Genomic DNA, 16,154 nt, shown 5'->3' on the forward strand with positions numbered 1-16,154 from the left:
CCTATGATCCTGCCCTAGTTATGACTCTTGTTCTATGGTTGTGGCTGGTGGTGGTCCTTTGTTTTCAAAGGAGATCAGTGACATTATGGGGTGATGTCTTGACTTGTTTGTTAATTGGATTTAAGTGTACAAAGGAAAGAAAGAGGAAGGAATAGGCAATCATGGGTAATGATTTAAAAAATTTTTTCAGTGAAAAATCTAACAAGAACCTTAGTAATGAGAGAAGGATAAGCTGAAGTTGAAAGAAGGAACTGCAAATTTCAGTGTATATAACAGAATAGTAAAACTGGCTGGTTTTACCTAGGGCAAAGTTCAGGAGAGAGTGACTATAATGAGCTGTCTTAGCTTTGCATCTGCTTTGTCCTGAGCAGCTGCTTTCATATAGGAAGAGCAGAATCAGAGTGGCAATGATACACAGCTCCAGGCTTATGTATGGCCAAGGAGTTAAGACATCTGGGCAAGGAAATCAGGTCTGGAGAGGAGGGGGGACACAGTTCATTAGATTCAAATACTAGAGACACTGAAAGGAGTTGGAAGTCCCTAGCTGAGAAGTGAGCTGGTTATAAAGGGTTATGTCATTACAAACTGAGAGGGGAAGCTGAAAAAAATAAATTGGAGGCACAACAGATATGGAGTTAGAAGGGACCTCAGAGACCATCTAGTTCAATCTCCTTATTTTACAGAGAAGGAAACTGAGGCCCACTGAGGTTAAGTGACTTACCCAAGGTCACAGATGGTTGGCACCAAAAGCAGGGTCCTTTCACTCTGAAGCCAGTGCTTTCTTCATTCAGTTGTGTTGCTTTTGCCTTTGGAAATAACTCAGAGAGAGTCTGGTGATGTATTTGTTAATAATATACAACATGTTGATTGTTCTTATAATTGTTTTCATGTATCTGGATAGGATCTTTGGGACAATCCTTAGCAGAGACCAGAGAACTTTAGCGCTTCTGTGGCCTCATGGAAACTACGGAGAGTATGAAAACAGGCAGATCTTTAGAGAGAGAAATGATGTACGTATGAAAGAATTACAAACCTCAAAGTTGGAGGAGACCCCAGAGGTCATCCAATGCACATCACTCTTGTATGGCAAGTGGATACAATATTTACCTTATAGGAATAAAAACAAACATAATCATATTTTTCCTTACTATTAAGGACGGGGGAAGGGAGCACAAATACTGAACTCCTACCATGCTCTGCTAAGACATACAATTTAAAAGTCAGAATGATTCAGCCAAAAAGAGGTCATTCTTAGCTTTTCCTGAAGCTCTATTTTCTCAAGCACACTCCCAAATATTAGGAACTGAAAAAAGAAAAAAGACATGGGCTGTCCAAAGTAAACCAGCTAGAGGCAGGAGTAGCACTTAAATGTCTTTTTAATCATTACTACTTTTCTTCCTATTTCTCAGCATGTAAAAGTCCTTGCCAATGGACCAAGCTGTTATGACAAGCTATTCAAGTAACTTCATTGTACATAGGAACACCTCTGTAGCTAACTGCCTCCAAATCTCTAAATGCTGCTTGAAGAAACAGAGTATTCTAGTAAAAGTATGAAATAATACTCATTTAGTTTAGCTGCTGGATTTAATTTATTGCTTTTTCACTTTTGTTTTTTTTACCACATAATGTTGTTCAAGGTTGTCCTCTTTCTTTGCAACTAAAATGCTGTACAGAGTTCTAATTTTTAAAAAGTTATTTTTGAAACCATTCCACAAAATACAACATGACTTTTGAAAATTCATTTTCTATTATTGCCTACATCGTAGACTGTTCTCACTTCTCCATGGAACTGAGGTAACCACTATAAAAGTATTCAAAATAGAATTATTTATTCCATGATTGAGTTTAATCGATCTTATAATTAAATAATAACTAACATTTTTATAGCACTTCCTATTCTCCAGGCACTAAGTGCTTTACAATTATTATCTCGTGTGATCCTAAGAGGTAGGTGCTATTATTATCCCCATTTTACAGGTGACTAAGACAAACAGAGGTTAAGTGACTTGCCCAGGGTCACACAACTAGAAAGAGTCTATGGGCAGATTGGAACTCAGGAAGTCTTAGTGACTCTAGACCCAGTGTTCTTTCCACAGAGCCACCTAGTAGACTCTAATTGAAGATGACTAGATGAAAAGAGAATCTACCTCCAAGACAGGGACTCTCAGGCCTAGATGGGACTTAGCAACCTTCTGAACCCTTTGGACTTGAACCCAGGAAATTTGTCTAGAGAGGGAATATCTTCAAGCATGGTACCACTTAGGTTTGCTATGTTCTTGTCCTTGCTGGGCTTCCTTACAGTCACTGTGAGTCAGAATGAATATCACTCACTGATCCTTAGCAAAGTGAAGGACTTTTCTAGTAATCTTAAACCAGAGGGAAGGAAGTACTGGGAGCAGAAAGCCTTGAAACAAGAAGAGTTTAAGACTTAATTCTGTGAATAAAATGAAGGGTATTCTCAGGACTTTCTTTCCTTCCATCTGACTCTTGAAATATTTCCAAATTAGTAATTAAAAAAAAACCAACCCCAACACAACAGTTCATTCATGTTTGATTTTTTTGGAATAATAAATTTCAAGCATTCTGGTTGTCAAATAAGATTCTTCCACAAATACAGCACATGAAAATGGTAGTTGTTCTCTACCCCTATTTAATCTCATAATTTCTCTGAATACTATAATTCCTTTAACATTTGGATAGTTCCTCATAATCTCATCTATGGGCAACTAGGTGATGCAACAGATTGCATGCAGGGCTTGGAGTCAGAGAGAACTGAGCTCAAATCTCAACTCAGACACTTACTAGCTTTATGACTCTGGGCAAATCATATAACCCTGTTTGCTCCAGTTTTCTCATCTGTAAGATGAGCTAGAGAAGGAAATGGCAAACTGCTCCAGTATCTTTCCCAAGAAAATCCCAAATGGGGTCATGAAGAGTCAGACATGACTGAAAACAACTAAACAGCAACAATCTCATCAATATGGACATAGTCCTTACACACTTCTCCTTCTGTGTCCCTCTTCTGTGCTCTTTTTAAACCTTCCATAGAAGATCCATCCATTCAATACACTAGAATACTCTCTGTAGGTGTTAGGATCTCGAGTATACCAAAATACCATGTTTTTTATACACATAATCTCCTTAAGAAGAAAATATGAAAACATTGCTTTGTGGACCATCATACCTGCAACTGCATTGATGTTGAATGAATCAGTCCCTCCTAAATTGTCAATTTTTTTTAAACTCAAATTTTTGCTCATCTTCCTCAGGAAACTCATCAAGGCACAAAAGTGACCTTGAATTTGAACTTTGAGGGATCTTACCAAGCTTCTAGCTAGGTTTCAGTGGTGAACCAGGGTATGAACAAGTGTGTCAATTGAGTATAAGTATAGTTAACTTCAGAGAGACTCATTACCAAAGTTTTAGTGATTTCCATCCTCTTACCCTCCCCCGCCCCTTTTATTTTGGGCACAGCAACTCAACAATAGCAACACAACAACCGAACTATTGCTCAGCTGTTTATAAAAAGATCCTTTCAAAGTGCCTAGGTACATGGGATGGATAGATGGATGGATGGATGGATGGATGGATGGATGGATGGCTGGATGGGATTGAAGGAAGGTAGAGGAAAAAGAAAGAGAAGGAAGGAAGCAAGGAAGGAAACATTTATTCAGCACCTTCTATGTATATGTCACAGTGCTATGTTCTGGAAATACAAATAGAAGCAAAAAAGATAGACAATCCCTATTCCAAGTACATACATTCTAATGAGAGAAGACTATATATACACAAAAAGGAGGATGGGAGGAAGGGAAGCAGGGGAGGGGTAGGAATTAAAGTCAGGAAATGGGCCAGCAGGGGAATGAAAGCCAGCAGTCCGGAGTCCCTTCACAAAATGGAGGTTCCAGGAGGAATTCACCAACAGGAGAAGGGCTAGGAGGCAGTGTTTGGATGAGAGAGACATGATTCTAAATTCTAAGTCTGGATCAGAAGAGCATGGAGGGAGTAAAAAACAGAATAAATATGAGTGGGCAGTAATCCTTTAGAATAGAGAAGCTTTATTCATTGTAAAGGCAGGGAAAAAGAATCATTGGAAAGTTTTCAGTTTGAAAATAAATTTTAGAAGTGAACCTATCCTGGCAGAGGTAATGGATCATTTGTAGCCTAAGGGTTTAGATAAACCATTGCCTTAGTAAAACCATACTCCCAGATAAATGCAGCCCTTGAGGAGGTAAGGGCAGCTCTCTAGGAGTTACCAGGCTACTCACAAGGAAGTAAGGATAGAGGGCAAGGAGGTGCCAGGAGGTCTTTGAAGCCTACTGCTCATCATAAAATGCAGCCCATATACACTCCTTGCTTAAGAGGCCCACGGTTTGGTTTCAGACCAATCCAAGTGGGGGCAAAGTTAACACAAACTGCCCCAGGTCTATTCCGTGGCATCCAGTCTCACAATAACTGTGGAGCAGGAGAAAGTTAGCGATGAATCCATTCAAACCTCCCTGGGCTTATAACACAGTGACCAGGCTCACAATAGAAGTGGAGGGAGGGAAGAAAGCAGAGGGAGAACAACTCAAACTGTCCAGGGTCTGCATCATAGACTCCTAGCCCACAACAGAGTATCTCAGAATAGATTCTTCAAGTCCTCAAGAATGTATGATGATGGAAAAAAATAATTACCTTTTCAAATTGAGAGAAAGAAAACTGTTGGAACAGTTTAGGCAATGCCTATCCAATTTTAGGGGAAAAAAAGTCTTTTGGACTACATTTCATCCTCTAAACCTTCAAAAGCCTATCATTTATCATTAATATTGAAATGAAACAGGAAATACCTGTACTAAGAGAACCTTTGAAAACATGCAGAATAATTGGCAAAGAGTATTTTGGGAGGCACTGACAATAATGTAATGCCTGGATTAGTCTTTCAAAAAAACATGAAATTGTAGCTGCTAGGCATATGTAGCTGAAGATTCAGCATTCCAGTGTGGACCATTATAACTCAGGACTTCTGATATTCTGACATATTATTTAACAAAAAGCACATGGAAGATGATGCACAGCTCTTGTCTGTATCAAACTTCTACCAGCTTTAATGGGATTTATGCATGTGACTAGACTGAAGGACACATTTTGAAGTGCTCTGATGTTTGTGCAGAACAGTGAGATCTGAGACCATATAGTCCTGTCCATTTGTCTTTTCATCCAGATCCACACCCCTCCCCCTAACCTCAGTCTTACCCCACTACAGATTTCTGGGACTGTAAGATTTCTTAGACCAGTGGCCTCTGTTTCATCACAAAGATCCCCAGATGAAGTTTCTTTTACTTGTTGAGACTTCCTGCTCTTTTCGATAAGATACATGGCTTCCTGAAAAAGTGGTAGCTTTGTACTTCTAATACTTCCTTGTGTTTTCTTGACCTAAAAATCATACTCTTTAAAAAAAAAAAAGACATTTTATGTATCTAACCTTTTAGTATTTTTCCTCCTTTGATCCAAATTTTTCTGTCTTCATAACTGTAGATTAGAGGAGAAAAAGATTGTGGTGTAAATTTGGAAAGCATTATACAAAATTAACAAATGAACATAGGGACTATACTCTTCCTTGCAAATTAAAATCTAACAATAATGGGGCAGCGAGGTGGCTCAGTGAATAGAGCACTGGCCCTGGAGTCAGGAGGACCTGAGTTCAAATCCGACCTCAGACACGTAACACAAAAACTAGCTGTGTGACCTTGGGCAAGTCATTTAACCCCAATTGCCCTCAAAAAAAAAAAGAGGTCATTCATTATTGGGGCGGCCAGGTAGCACAGTGAGTAAGAGCACCGGCTCCAGTGGCAGGATGACCTGGAGATCGAATCCCAGGCTCTGACACTCAGCACCACACCCAGAAATAACTGGCCGTGTAAGCTTGAGCAAGTTACTTAACCCGGATTACTTAAAAAAAAAAAAATCCAGCAATAATAAACAATGCTGGGCCCAACAGGCTGGGGGCACTGTACATTTTCTGTCATCTACGAAGGGGCCCCCTTTCTGGATTCCTCTGTGTAACCCATATGGGAAGGTAGACTGGGTTCAGTCCTGGAGAAACCTGGTCTCCAATGAGAGGTGTTAATCTCCTTCCCTCCTACTCTTTAATTTTTTTTTTCAATACTCCTACCCTGAATCTCAGGCAAAATTACTTACTTAGGTTTTGGTTCCTGCCTTGCCAAAGAGGGGAGTACCAAAGTATTCAAATACAACATGACTCAGATATAAGGACGCTATTTCGTCCACACACACACAAAAAATGCTTTAACACACAAGATTCATGAGCATTCAGGGACAGACAACTTAACATGCATAACTTAATACCATAACTATTATTAATATTCTGCCAGAAGGTTGATCCTTAAAATATCAAGACAATATAATTTGCAGAATAACTATTGAACAGGCATTTTTGTTTTTCACCTAGGCTCTGCACTGACTAAACTATTACCTCCGGGTCTATGTCTTTTGGCAAGCTAGAACAGACATTGAACTTTTCCCATTGGTAGTATCCTCTCTCATGCAGAATCTCCTCCTTCCACCAATCAACTCCTATCAGTTAACCTGGGAACTCCAGACCTCTCAGACTTACAAGGCTGCTTCCAAGCCTGGACGTGTCCATCTCAATATCTTTGTTCAGTCATGTATGCTCAGAAGAGGAACACAAGGCAAAAAAGGAAGCCAGGATGCAGGTCCAATCTCATCTAGTTGAACCTCCTCACCGCCCCCTCCCCCCCCAAAAAAAACCTGTCACCTTATGGATGAACTATCAGCCAAATGCCCTGGAAAGTCAAAGGAAGACAATAAAACAGAAATTGTCCTTTCTTTTTAACTGACATAGCACCCGACCCTGTGGTCACTACTGAACAGGGGAGAGGATCAAGGCATCGCCCAGGCTTGGCTTTGTCATATCACCAAGCTCTTTGAGCACTGAATCATATATGACAGATCAGAAGCAGGCACTGCAGCTCTAAGCATGTTTTATCCCTGTTGCAAAAAATAAGATTACCAAAGAATAGAAATGTGGGTAGTTAACACACTATACTAAATGAAGCTGAGAATTTTTTTTAACCCACAACTTTTCTATTATTTAAAAGATTAGAAAAAGATGACCAAGATAAAAATACCTTTCAATAAAACAAACATTGGCTACTGAAACTGAGTTCAGAAAATACTAGTTTTCAGGTTAAAAGTTGCTATAAATCTTTTTTTTAATGTTTCCACTTAAGATCCATTACTGTGATGAAGATTTTAATACTTCAGTAAGTTTGTATGCTCATTACGGCAAAATAGTCCTTCCATTGACTAAATAACATCACATAACATACCTTCCAATACTGTGTGATTCTTATCCATGCCTGTGGTTGGATCCTTGATAGAGGATTCATTCAACATGCCAGTGGTCTTCTTCTAGGCTATTGTGTTTTACATTTTCTATTTCAGGCTCTTCCCTTGTTCTCACCATAGGGCTGACCTACCTCTTTTTTTTTTTTTTTTTGATTGTTCATTTCCTTATACTACTCCCTGCACATCAGTCATCACTGGAAATATGCACACCTACTTGTGCCCACTATGAGCTCTCCCAGCCCCCTGCTTTTGGAACATCAGGAATTTTGATTCCTCTGCAACTACGGTGTTCCAAGACCCCTGTGGTGAATATATGCTAAAAATAAAAATATCAAAAAGACCCATCTTTACTTTGATTTCTGAAATGAGTTCTTGTGTTTTCTCTCTAGAAAAACCACATAGGTGATCATTTTTTAATGGCTTTCCCTTTTTTAGTAAAATTGGACAAACATTTGAAATTTTATGTCCTCCTCCAACTACATCTTTCAGAAAACTGTTGAGGAGTCAAAATTTTTAATTCCTCATGATTTTTTCCTTAGAATTACTCTTTCTTTTTTAGAATAACTCTTTATATAAATTTGCATTTAAAATTTTAATTCTACTTCCATAAAGAAATGTCATGACACTATAAATTAGACATCTGTTAATTAGATAAAATTAGATTGAGAAGGAAGACAGAAGACTGTTCTTTCATCTACCTATATCCTATTAGTCATAAAATAGGCCCAAATAATATTATTTCTGACCTCATTTTTTTTTTTGCTGTTGTAGGAGAAATATACCTTTTCCCATATAGTTCAAATAGCATTTTATTTTGCACCTATCTTCATGACACCTGACAATCCTCTGCTTGGGGATACTTTCTCCTCTCTGAATTTCTGTGACACTACTTTCTCTTAGTTCTCCTATTGATCTGATTGCTCCTCATTCTTTACTGACAAGTCATCTATGTTACATTCCCTAAGTGTAGGTGTTCTGTCCCAGGGAGAGTAAGTTTACCTGTCAGACTTATGGAGAATGGAAGAATTTATGACCAAATAAGAGATAGAGAACATTATGAAATACAAAATGGATAATTTTGATTGCCTTAAATTGAAAAGATTTTGCACAAACAAAGCCAATGTAACCAAGATTAGAAGGGAAGCAGAAAACTGGGAAGCAACTTTTACAACCAGTGTCTCTAATAAAGGCCTCATTTAAAAAAATACATAGAAAGGGGGCAGTTAGGTAGCACAGTGAATAAAGCAACGACCCTGGAGTCAGGTGGACTCCAGGACTTGAAGTTCAAATCCGGCTTCAGACACTTAACACTTACTAGCCTAATTGCCCTGCCTTCCCCCCTCCAAAAAGACAAAAAAAAAAAAACCCAAACAAAAAAAAAACTGAGAGAGAACTGAGTCAAATTTATAAGAATACAAATCATTCCCTAATTGATAAATGGTCAAAGGATACAAGCAAGCAGTTAACAGATGAAATTAAAGCTACCTATAGTCATATTAAAAAATGCCCTAAATTACTATTGACCAGAGAAATGCAAATCAAAACAACCCTGAGATACCACATCACACCTATGAGATTAGCTAACATGACAAAACAAGAAAATTATAAATGTTGGAGAAGATGTGGGAAAGTGGGAACACTGATGTTGGTAGAGTTGTGAACTGATCCAACCATCCTGGAGAGCAATTTGGAAATATGCACAAAGAGCTATAAAACTGCGCATACCCTTTGACCCAGCAATACCACTTCTAGGTCTGTATCCCAAAGAGATCATAAAAATAGGAAAAGGATCCACATGTACAAAAATGTTTATAGCAATTCTTTTTGTTGGTGACCAAGAATTGGAAATTGAGGGGATGCCCATCAATTGGGGAATAGAAGAACAAGTTATGGTATATGAATATAATGTAATGCTATTTTCCCATAAGAAATGATGAGCAGGCAGACTTCAGAAAAACTTGAAAAGACTTATATGAACTGAGTGAAGTGAGCAGAACCAGAAGAACATATTTCACAGTAACAGCAATGTTGTACAGTAACAATAACTAACTTTGATAGATATCTCTTCTTAGCAATGCAAGGATCTAAGACAACTCCAAATAACTCATGATGGAAAATGCTATCTACATATAGAAAAAGAATTATGAAGTCTAAATGCAAATCGAAGCATACTACTTGCTTTCTCTCTTTTTTATTTTGTTTCTTTTTTTATGGTTTCTCCCATTGGTTCTAATTAGTCTTCACAACATGACTAATGTGAAAATATGTTTAATGTGAATGTATATGTAGAGTCTGTGTCAGATTGCATGCCAGGGGGAGGGGAGGTGAGGGATGGGGAGAAAATCTGGAACTCAAAATCTTATGTAAAGTGAATGGTGAAAATGGAAAACTAATTAATTAATTAAAATTTTAAAAATAAAGATTCTGCCCCAGGCCCTCTTCTCTCTTCTCTCCATACTCAATCCCTAGGTAAATTCATCAACTTCCATGGGGTTAACTAATATCCCTTTGCAGATACCTTCTGAATCTATATATTTAGCCCCAGTCTTTCTCCTAAATTTTGGTTTCATATCAATTGCTGACTGAACATTTCAAAATGGAGACATCAAATTCCACCTGTCCAAAATTGAAGTCATTATCTCCCCCCCTCAAAAACTACTCCTCTTCCAAACTTCCCTATTTCTGTTGAAGGTACTATTATCCTTCCAGTCTCCCCTATTTACAACCTTGACATTATTCTTTGACTTCTTACTCCCCTTCAGCCAGACACATCCAGACAGCTGCCAGACCTTACTGTTTCTACCTCCACATCTCTCACCTTCCACTCCTCTTTTATTTAAAAAAAAATTTTCATTTCTTGCTTTTTGTAGGGGGAGGGCAGGACAATTGAGGTTAAGTGACTTGCCCAAGGTCACAGGGCTAGTTTTGTGTTAAGTATCTGAGGCTGGATTTGAACTCAGGTCCTCCTGACTCCTGGGCTGGTGTTCTGTTCACTGTGCCACCTAGCCACCCCTCTACTCCTCTTTATTTGCCTTAGTTCAGACCCTAATCACATCTTGCCTAGGCTATTGCTGTAACCTCCTAAGTAGTCTAAGTAGTCTTTCTGCCTCAAGTCTCTCCCCACTTCAGCCATGCCCTACATGCTGCCACAGTAATTTCCTTAAGTATAGATCTGATCCTGTGATTCCCCTACTAAATCAGTTTTAATGATTTCCTATTGCCTCTTCTGTTTAGCCTTTAAAGCCTTAACCTGTCCTCAACTTATCTTTGTCTTCATTGGATATTACTCTTCACCCTGCATTCTATGAGACAGCCACACTTACCCTCTTTCAGTTTTTCCTACAAGATACGTCATCTTTTCCCCCCTGCATTTGTACTGGTCATCCTCCATGCCTGGAATATCTCTGCTCTGCCTCATAGAATCCCCTACTTCCATTAAAATGCAGCTCAAGGTCCATTCTGCTTGAAAACTTCCCTGTCATCCCAAGCTGTTATGGCTCTGCTTCCCAAATAACCTTGTATTTAACTACCTTGTATATATTTCTATTTATTTACTTTACATCTGTGCTTTCTCTATTTACACATATACTTGTTGAGTCCCCCATTCAAATGTAAGCTCCTTGAGAATAGATATTGTTCCATTCTTTGTACTCCTATCATCAGATCATAGATAGCCCTGTGCTTGATTCATAGTAAGCACTTGTATATGCTTGCTGATTGATTATATTGTGTAATATAGTTATGTTTTTTTGCATCTGATCCACCCATTAGAATGTAGGTAAAGTAGACCTTTCCCACCAGATCTCACATATTGATTTATTTCACACTCAACTAATGCACTTTTCATGTTACATTGTATATTATACTTATTTCTTTTTGTGTCTCAACATCTATCCTCATTGTGAGCTTTGTGAGGGCAGGATTATGCTTTACTTAAACATTTAATGTGCCATAATGCTCTCTATATAGTGGGAACTTAATAAATTGCTGTTGAATGGATCTATAATATAGAAATAGTAATTTAATGTTGTTTAGGTGTAGAAATGTTTGTTTTAATTTAATGGGTTGAGGAATAAAAATGATAAAAACAAAAAATTGTTATTAAGAAAAGGCAGTAGAAACACGAAGATTCAACTTTGTCTTACAATATGCTTCATGTTCTGAGGAATTTTATGTTCACTGCTCCTGTGTTTTAGATTTCTTTAAACACATGAGACTTAAACTTAGCAAAATGTGGGACAATCTTCATTTTAAGTATTTTTAGGGGATGATCAACATAATTCAATTAGATACTCTTTGCCTTTCAGATCATCTTCAACAATTCACTATTTCAGGGAATATTTCTAATGCAACCCATTTGATGCATCTGGTATAGAGAAATATAGATTATAGGGTCTGTTACATATCTTTCAGTTCATTGAAGTCAAATTATGTCGTGTTTATAGTATTTATGAGCCTGGAATTATGTCTTCAAATAAGCACTTTTGATATCATCTTTTGTCCACGTTGGGAGACTCACTTTGGATTAGATTTAGATAGACAAAAAGACCATCTATTAAGCACTTACTATGTACCGGGCATTGTGCTAAGTGCTTTGATATGAACAGATTCCTTCCTCACCTTTATTCATACTATTTTTTTTTTATTTGCTTTTTGGAGGGGGGAAAGTAGGGCAATTGGGATTAAGTGACTTGCCCAAGGTCACACAGCTAGTTTTTGTGTTAACTGTCTGAGGCTGCATTTGAACTCAGGTCCTTCTTGACTCCAGGGCTGGTGCTCTATTCACTGCACCACCTAGCCGCCCCCTTTATATATACTATTGAAATTATTTCAACAAGTGTTTATCAAAGACCCATCAAGTGCTAATATTGTGCAGGTTGCAAAGACCTAACTACGGCTTCTGTCCTTCACAAACTTACAGTATCAATTAGGACATAGGCCACACCTGGAACCCCTGACCCCTTGAACTCCTCCTCCTTCCCCCCATGCTACCTTAGTTCTTGGTATTTTGTAGGTCATGAACCTCTTCAAACCACAGAGCATAAGCCAACATCATGCTTTAAAATTGTTTCCTTCTGTTAGTTAGCTAGAGGACACACATAGTTCAAATCAAAGAATTTAACAAAATATAGTAATAGAAGTATCAAGATAGCATTTCCCCATAAAGCAACTCATGCTTCTAATGCTAGAGCTGCTGAAGTCACCTGGCCCTAGTGCCTTCCCCTTCCATATTACCTTCCATCTAAAGGTACGTATTTACATGTTGTCCTCTCTATTAGAAGTATACTGCTTGAGGGCAGGGACTGTTTTTGCCATTCTTTGTATCCCTAGCATTTAGCCCAATGCCAGGCAATGCAGATAGTAAGTGATTAATAAATGCTTTTTGCCTAGCTGATGGTCATTGTGTTATATTCTCTGTTTGACTTGCTCCTGGCCAGGTCCTGATTCTCTGCTGCTCCTGTTGGAAATTCCATCTTTGCTCCAAGCCGGTACTTAGTTACCCAGCTTTCTTTTGGGTCCCCAAATGCTTTATCTGATATCCACTAGGTAGGAATGTAGTAAGAATCTCCTGCTTGGAAGAGAGCCTTTGAGTGGGTTCTTTGATGTTCGACTATACCTACCTATATTCAGATTTCCCTGGTTTCTGGATAGTTTCATTGAGAATGTTTTAACTTAAAAAAAAAATTATAAATTAAGATATTGCCTTAGAGTAGGAAAAACTTGGAGATTTTCATAAACAATCCTATGCTTTCTTTTCTATGGAACCATGATCTTTTAGAGAGAAAAAAAATTTAGTTAATTGGAAAAAACAAAATGAAATTTTAAAAAATCTTGTTTCATGGTTGCAAAGAAATGAAATGAACAATAATCATCTCCATTATTCTTAACAGATATCTCCTGATTTGAAATGTCTGGAATTCTAACCATCATCTTTACTTCCCACTTGAGGAATTTGTCTAGAAGTCTAGGAATGACCTCTGGGGCCACTGCAAAGCCAAGCAGAAACACTGAGCACATGGCTTTATTTATCCTTTCTTCCTCCTAGGCGGTCTCCAGGACGGCTGCTCCTCCAGCCTCCCTCCGCTAGGGGGAGCCATGACAAGTCAGAACGGCCCGGCGCAGGGGGCGCTATAGCTCTCCTCAGTCAGTGTTCGGTGGCAATGGTAGTGAATGGAGCTCTTCTCCTCAGCCAAGCCGCCCCCAGCAGGTAACAGCTGTCCAGGCCAAAGTTCTCCCTGCCTGCCCTTTGAACTGACCTCTGTCCCGAGTCCCTGGGGAACCCCTCACCTCACTTGGTCCCCGGAGCCGCCTTTAAGAGCCCACATTCTCCAAAGCCCCTCCCCCCTGATTTACAAATAAGGAAACTGAGGCTCAGCACGTGGAAGGGACTGGCTCTGGGGTCCCAGAGGGAGAAAGTGGTCGAGGCGGGATCTGATCCCAGACCCCATCCCCAAATCTAGCTCCTCCCCACAGCCCCCCGCTGGTCTGCCGTCCCTCCTCCGTCTGCCCTCTCTTCCAGGGTGGAGAAAGCTGCCAGGTTTCCCGCGCTCTGCCTGCTCTGCCTGAAGCCGGGCCGAGCAAGCCGGGGGAACGTCAGCAAGACCCATTCCAAGCCCTGCCGCAGCCCCGGGAGGTAGGTGCCAGGAACACCCCCACTTTACAGATGGGGACACTGGAGGCAGGCAGAGGGGCCAGTAAGTCAGAGGCAGGGAGGAAGGCAGGCTTAACGACTCCCACCCCCACTTCTCCTCCTGCAGCAGCACATCAGAGCCTGGGGAAGAGGGTGGGGACAGGCCCGCCCTGTGACTTCATCCGGGTGAAGCACTAAATCACAAAAGCAGATGAACATCTTCTTGGCCATTTGTCATCTTACAGAGTGTGACTAGCCCAGGGTCACCCCATCAGTGGGTGTTGTCAGAGACAGGACCTGAACTGAGATTTTCTAGACCCTGAGACCATCTCTGCATCCTCTGTACTAGAGAGCCTCTAGGTGTTCAAGTTCAGGGCAAAGGCAGATTGTATGTCAGTCCCCAGATGGGAGAGGGCTAAACCTGAACCAAAATTTGTAGACTCAGGCTTCTCAGGTCTGACTGCCAGAGACTCCCAGTTAGGGAAGAAGAGTCCAGCTTCCTGTGCCAGAAACTAGGGAGGCACAAGAAAGGCCACACTGAGCCTTTTTGTCTCCCCTAATTAGGATGTGAACACCTAGAAACCATTTCTATTTGCAACCCCAGTGCTTAGCACCTAGTAATTGCTTAACAAATGCTTTTTGTCATTCATTCATTCATTCATTCATTCATTCATGATCTCTGATGCAGACACAGCTAATAGGAAAAAACTCAAAAAGTGTGATGGTGCTTTTTACAAATATTTTCTCCTTTGATTCTCATGACAATCCTAGGAGGCAGGTGCTGTTATGGTCCCCATTTAGCATTAGAGGAAACTGAGGCAAACGGATATTTGCCCTGAGGTCATACCACTGGTGTCTGAGGTCAAATTTGAACTCAGTTCTTCCTGATGCCTAGACCAGTGCTCCATTTACTGAGCCGCCATGCAACTCTTGGTGACTTTGTGACACAGAGTCATCACTGCCAAGCCCTTTGGTGTATTCTGTGTCTAAGATATAGATAAATAAAATAAATAGCTTACAGAATAGCCTAAGGTGGACGATAGAGGTGTTAAAAACACAGCAGTGCTCCCCAGTGCAGCCTGACAAAACAATAAAAAATACAACAGAACATAGACAACATTACATTTAAAAGCTAAGTCAATACATACCCTGCAAGGATCCTTATGTACAGTTTAGTGGCCCTTGTTTCTATCTGAGTTTGGCAGCCTAGTAGTACAGGACACACACAACTTGGGGATACATAGGCAGATGTACAAAAATGCCATCCAGTTTTTGTCTCCTCCATACTCTACTACTCTGCCATAAAGAGGTCTCACCTGTCTTTCTTGCCTTCCTTTCTTCTAAATCATACAGCTTAAGCTATGTGTTCAGGACTAGTCTTAACACCAGCCCAGATGTTTCAGTCCCTTCCTATTTTTATGTGCTTCCCTCTCTTCACCTGGGGACCACTCGTTGGCACAGTGTAAAGAACACCAGGCCTGTAGTCAGGAAGAGTGAAGTTCAAATCCAAACTCAGACACTTTCTAGCTGTGTGATGCTGGGCAAGTCACTTAATCCTGTTTGCCTCAGTTTTCTCATCTGTAAAATGAGATGGAGAAGGAAATGGCAAACCACTCCAATACCTTTGCAAAGAAAATGCTAAATGGGGTCACAAAAGTTGAACACAATTGAAAAATCACTAATAACAACACTTGACCTGTCCCCAAAGAAGTTCCTTGCTTTCCTAATTGTTGTAACACATTCAAAGACTTAATGGAGACTAGAAAACTTGCATAGAATAGAAATAATTACAAGATTCATATTATAATATACTAATATACATATTATTTCTATTATAGATATTAATATTGTAATATACATGTATTATACTATATATTATACATGTATTATATCAAATTATATCATATCATCTGTGCAACTGAAGTTCCTATTCCTTTAGCTTAAATTGTGTTTCCACTTAGAATATTTTTGTGAAATTGTGTTGGCAGTTGGCTTCATCATTTCTGGAATCAGAAATAACTATGAATGTGGAGACCTGGATTTTAGTCACAACTGCTACTGACTCACTGTCCTTTGGCAACATAATTTAATCTCTATGCCTTAGTTTCTCCAATTACAAGCAGTAGATAATGATATTTTTTCTATCTAACCT

Source organism: Petaurus breviceps, unplaced genomic scaffold, assembly GCF_028583685.1.
Source record: "Petaurus breviceps papuanus isolate PSGF00001 unplaced genomic scaffold, PetGlider_PUasm1.0 187, whole genome shotgun sequence".
Classification (NCBI taxonomy): domain Eukaryota; kingdom Metazoa; phylum Chordata; class Mammalia; order Diprotodontia; family Petauridae; genus Petaurus; species Petaurus breviceps.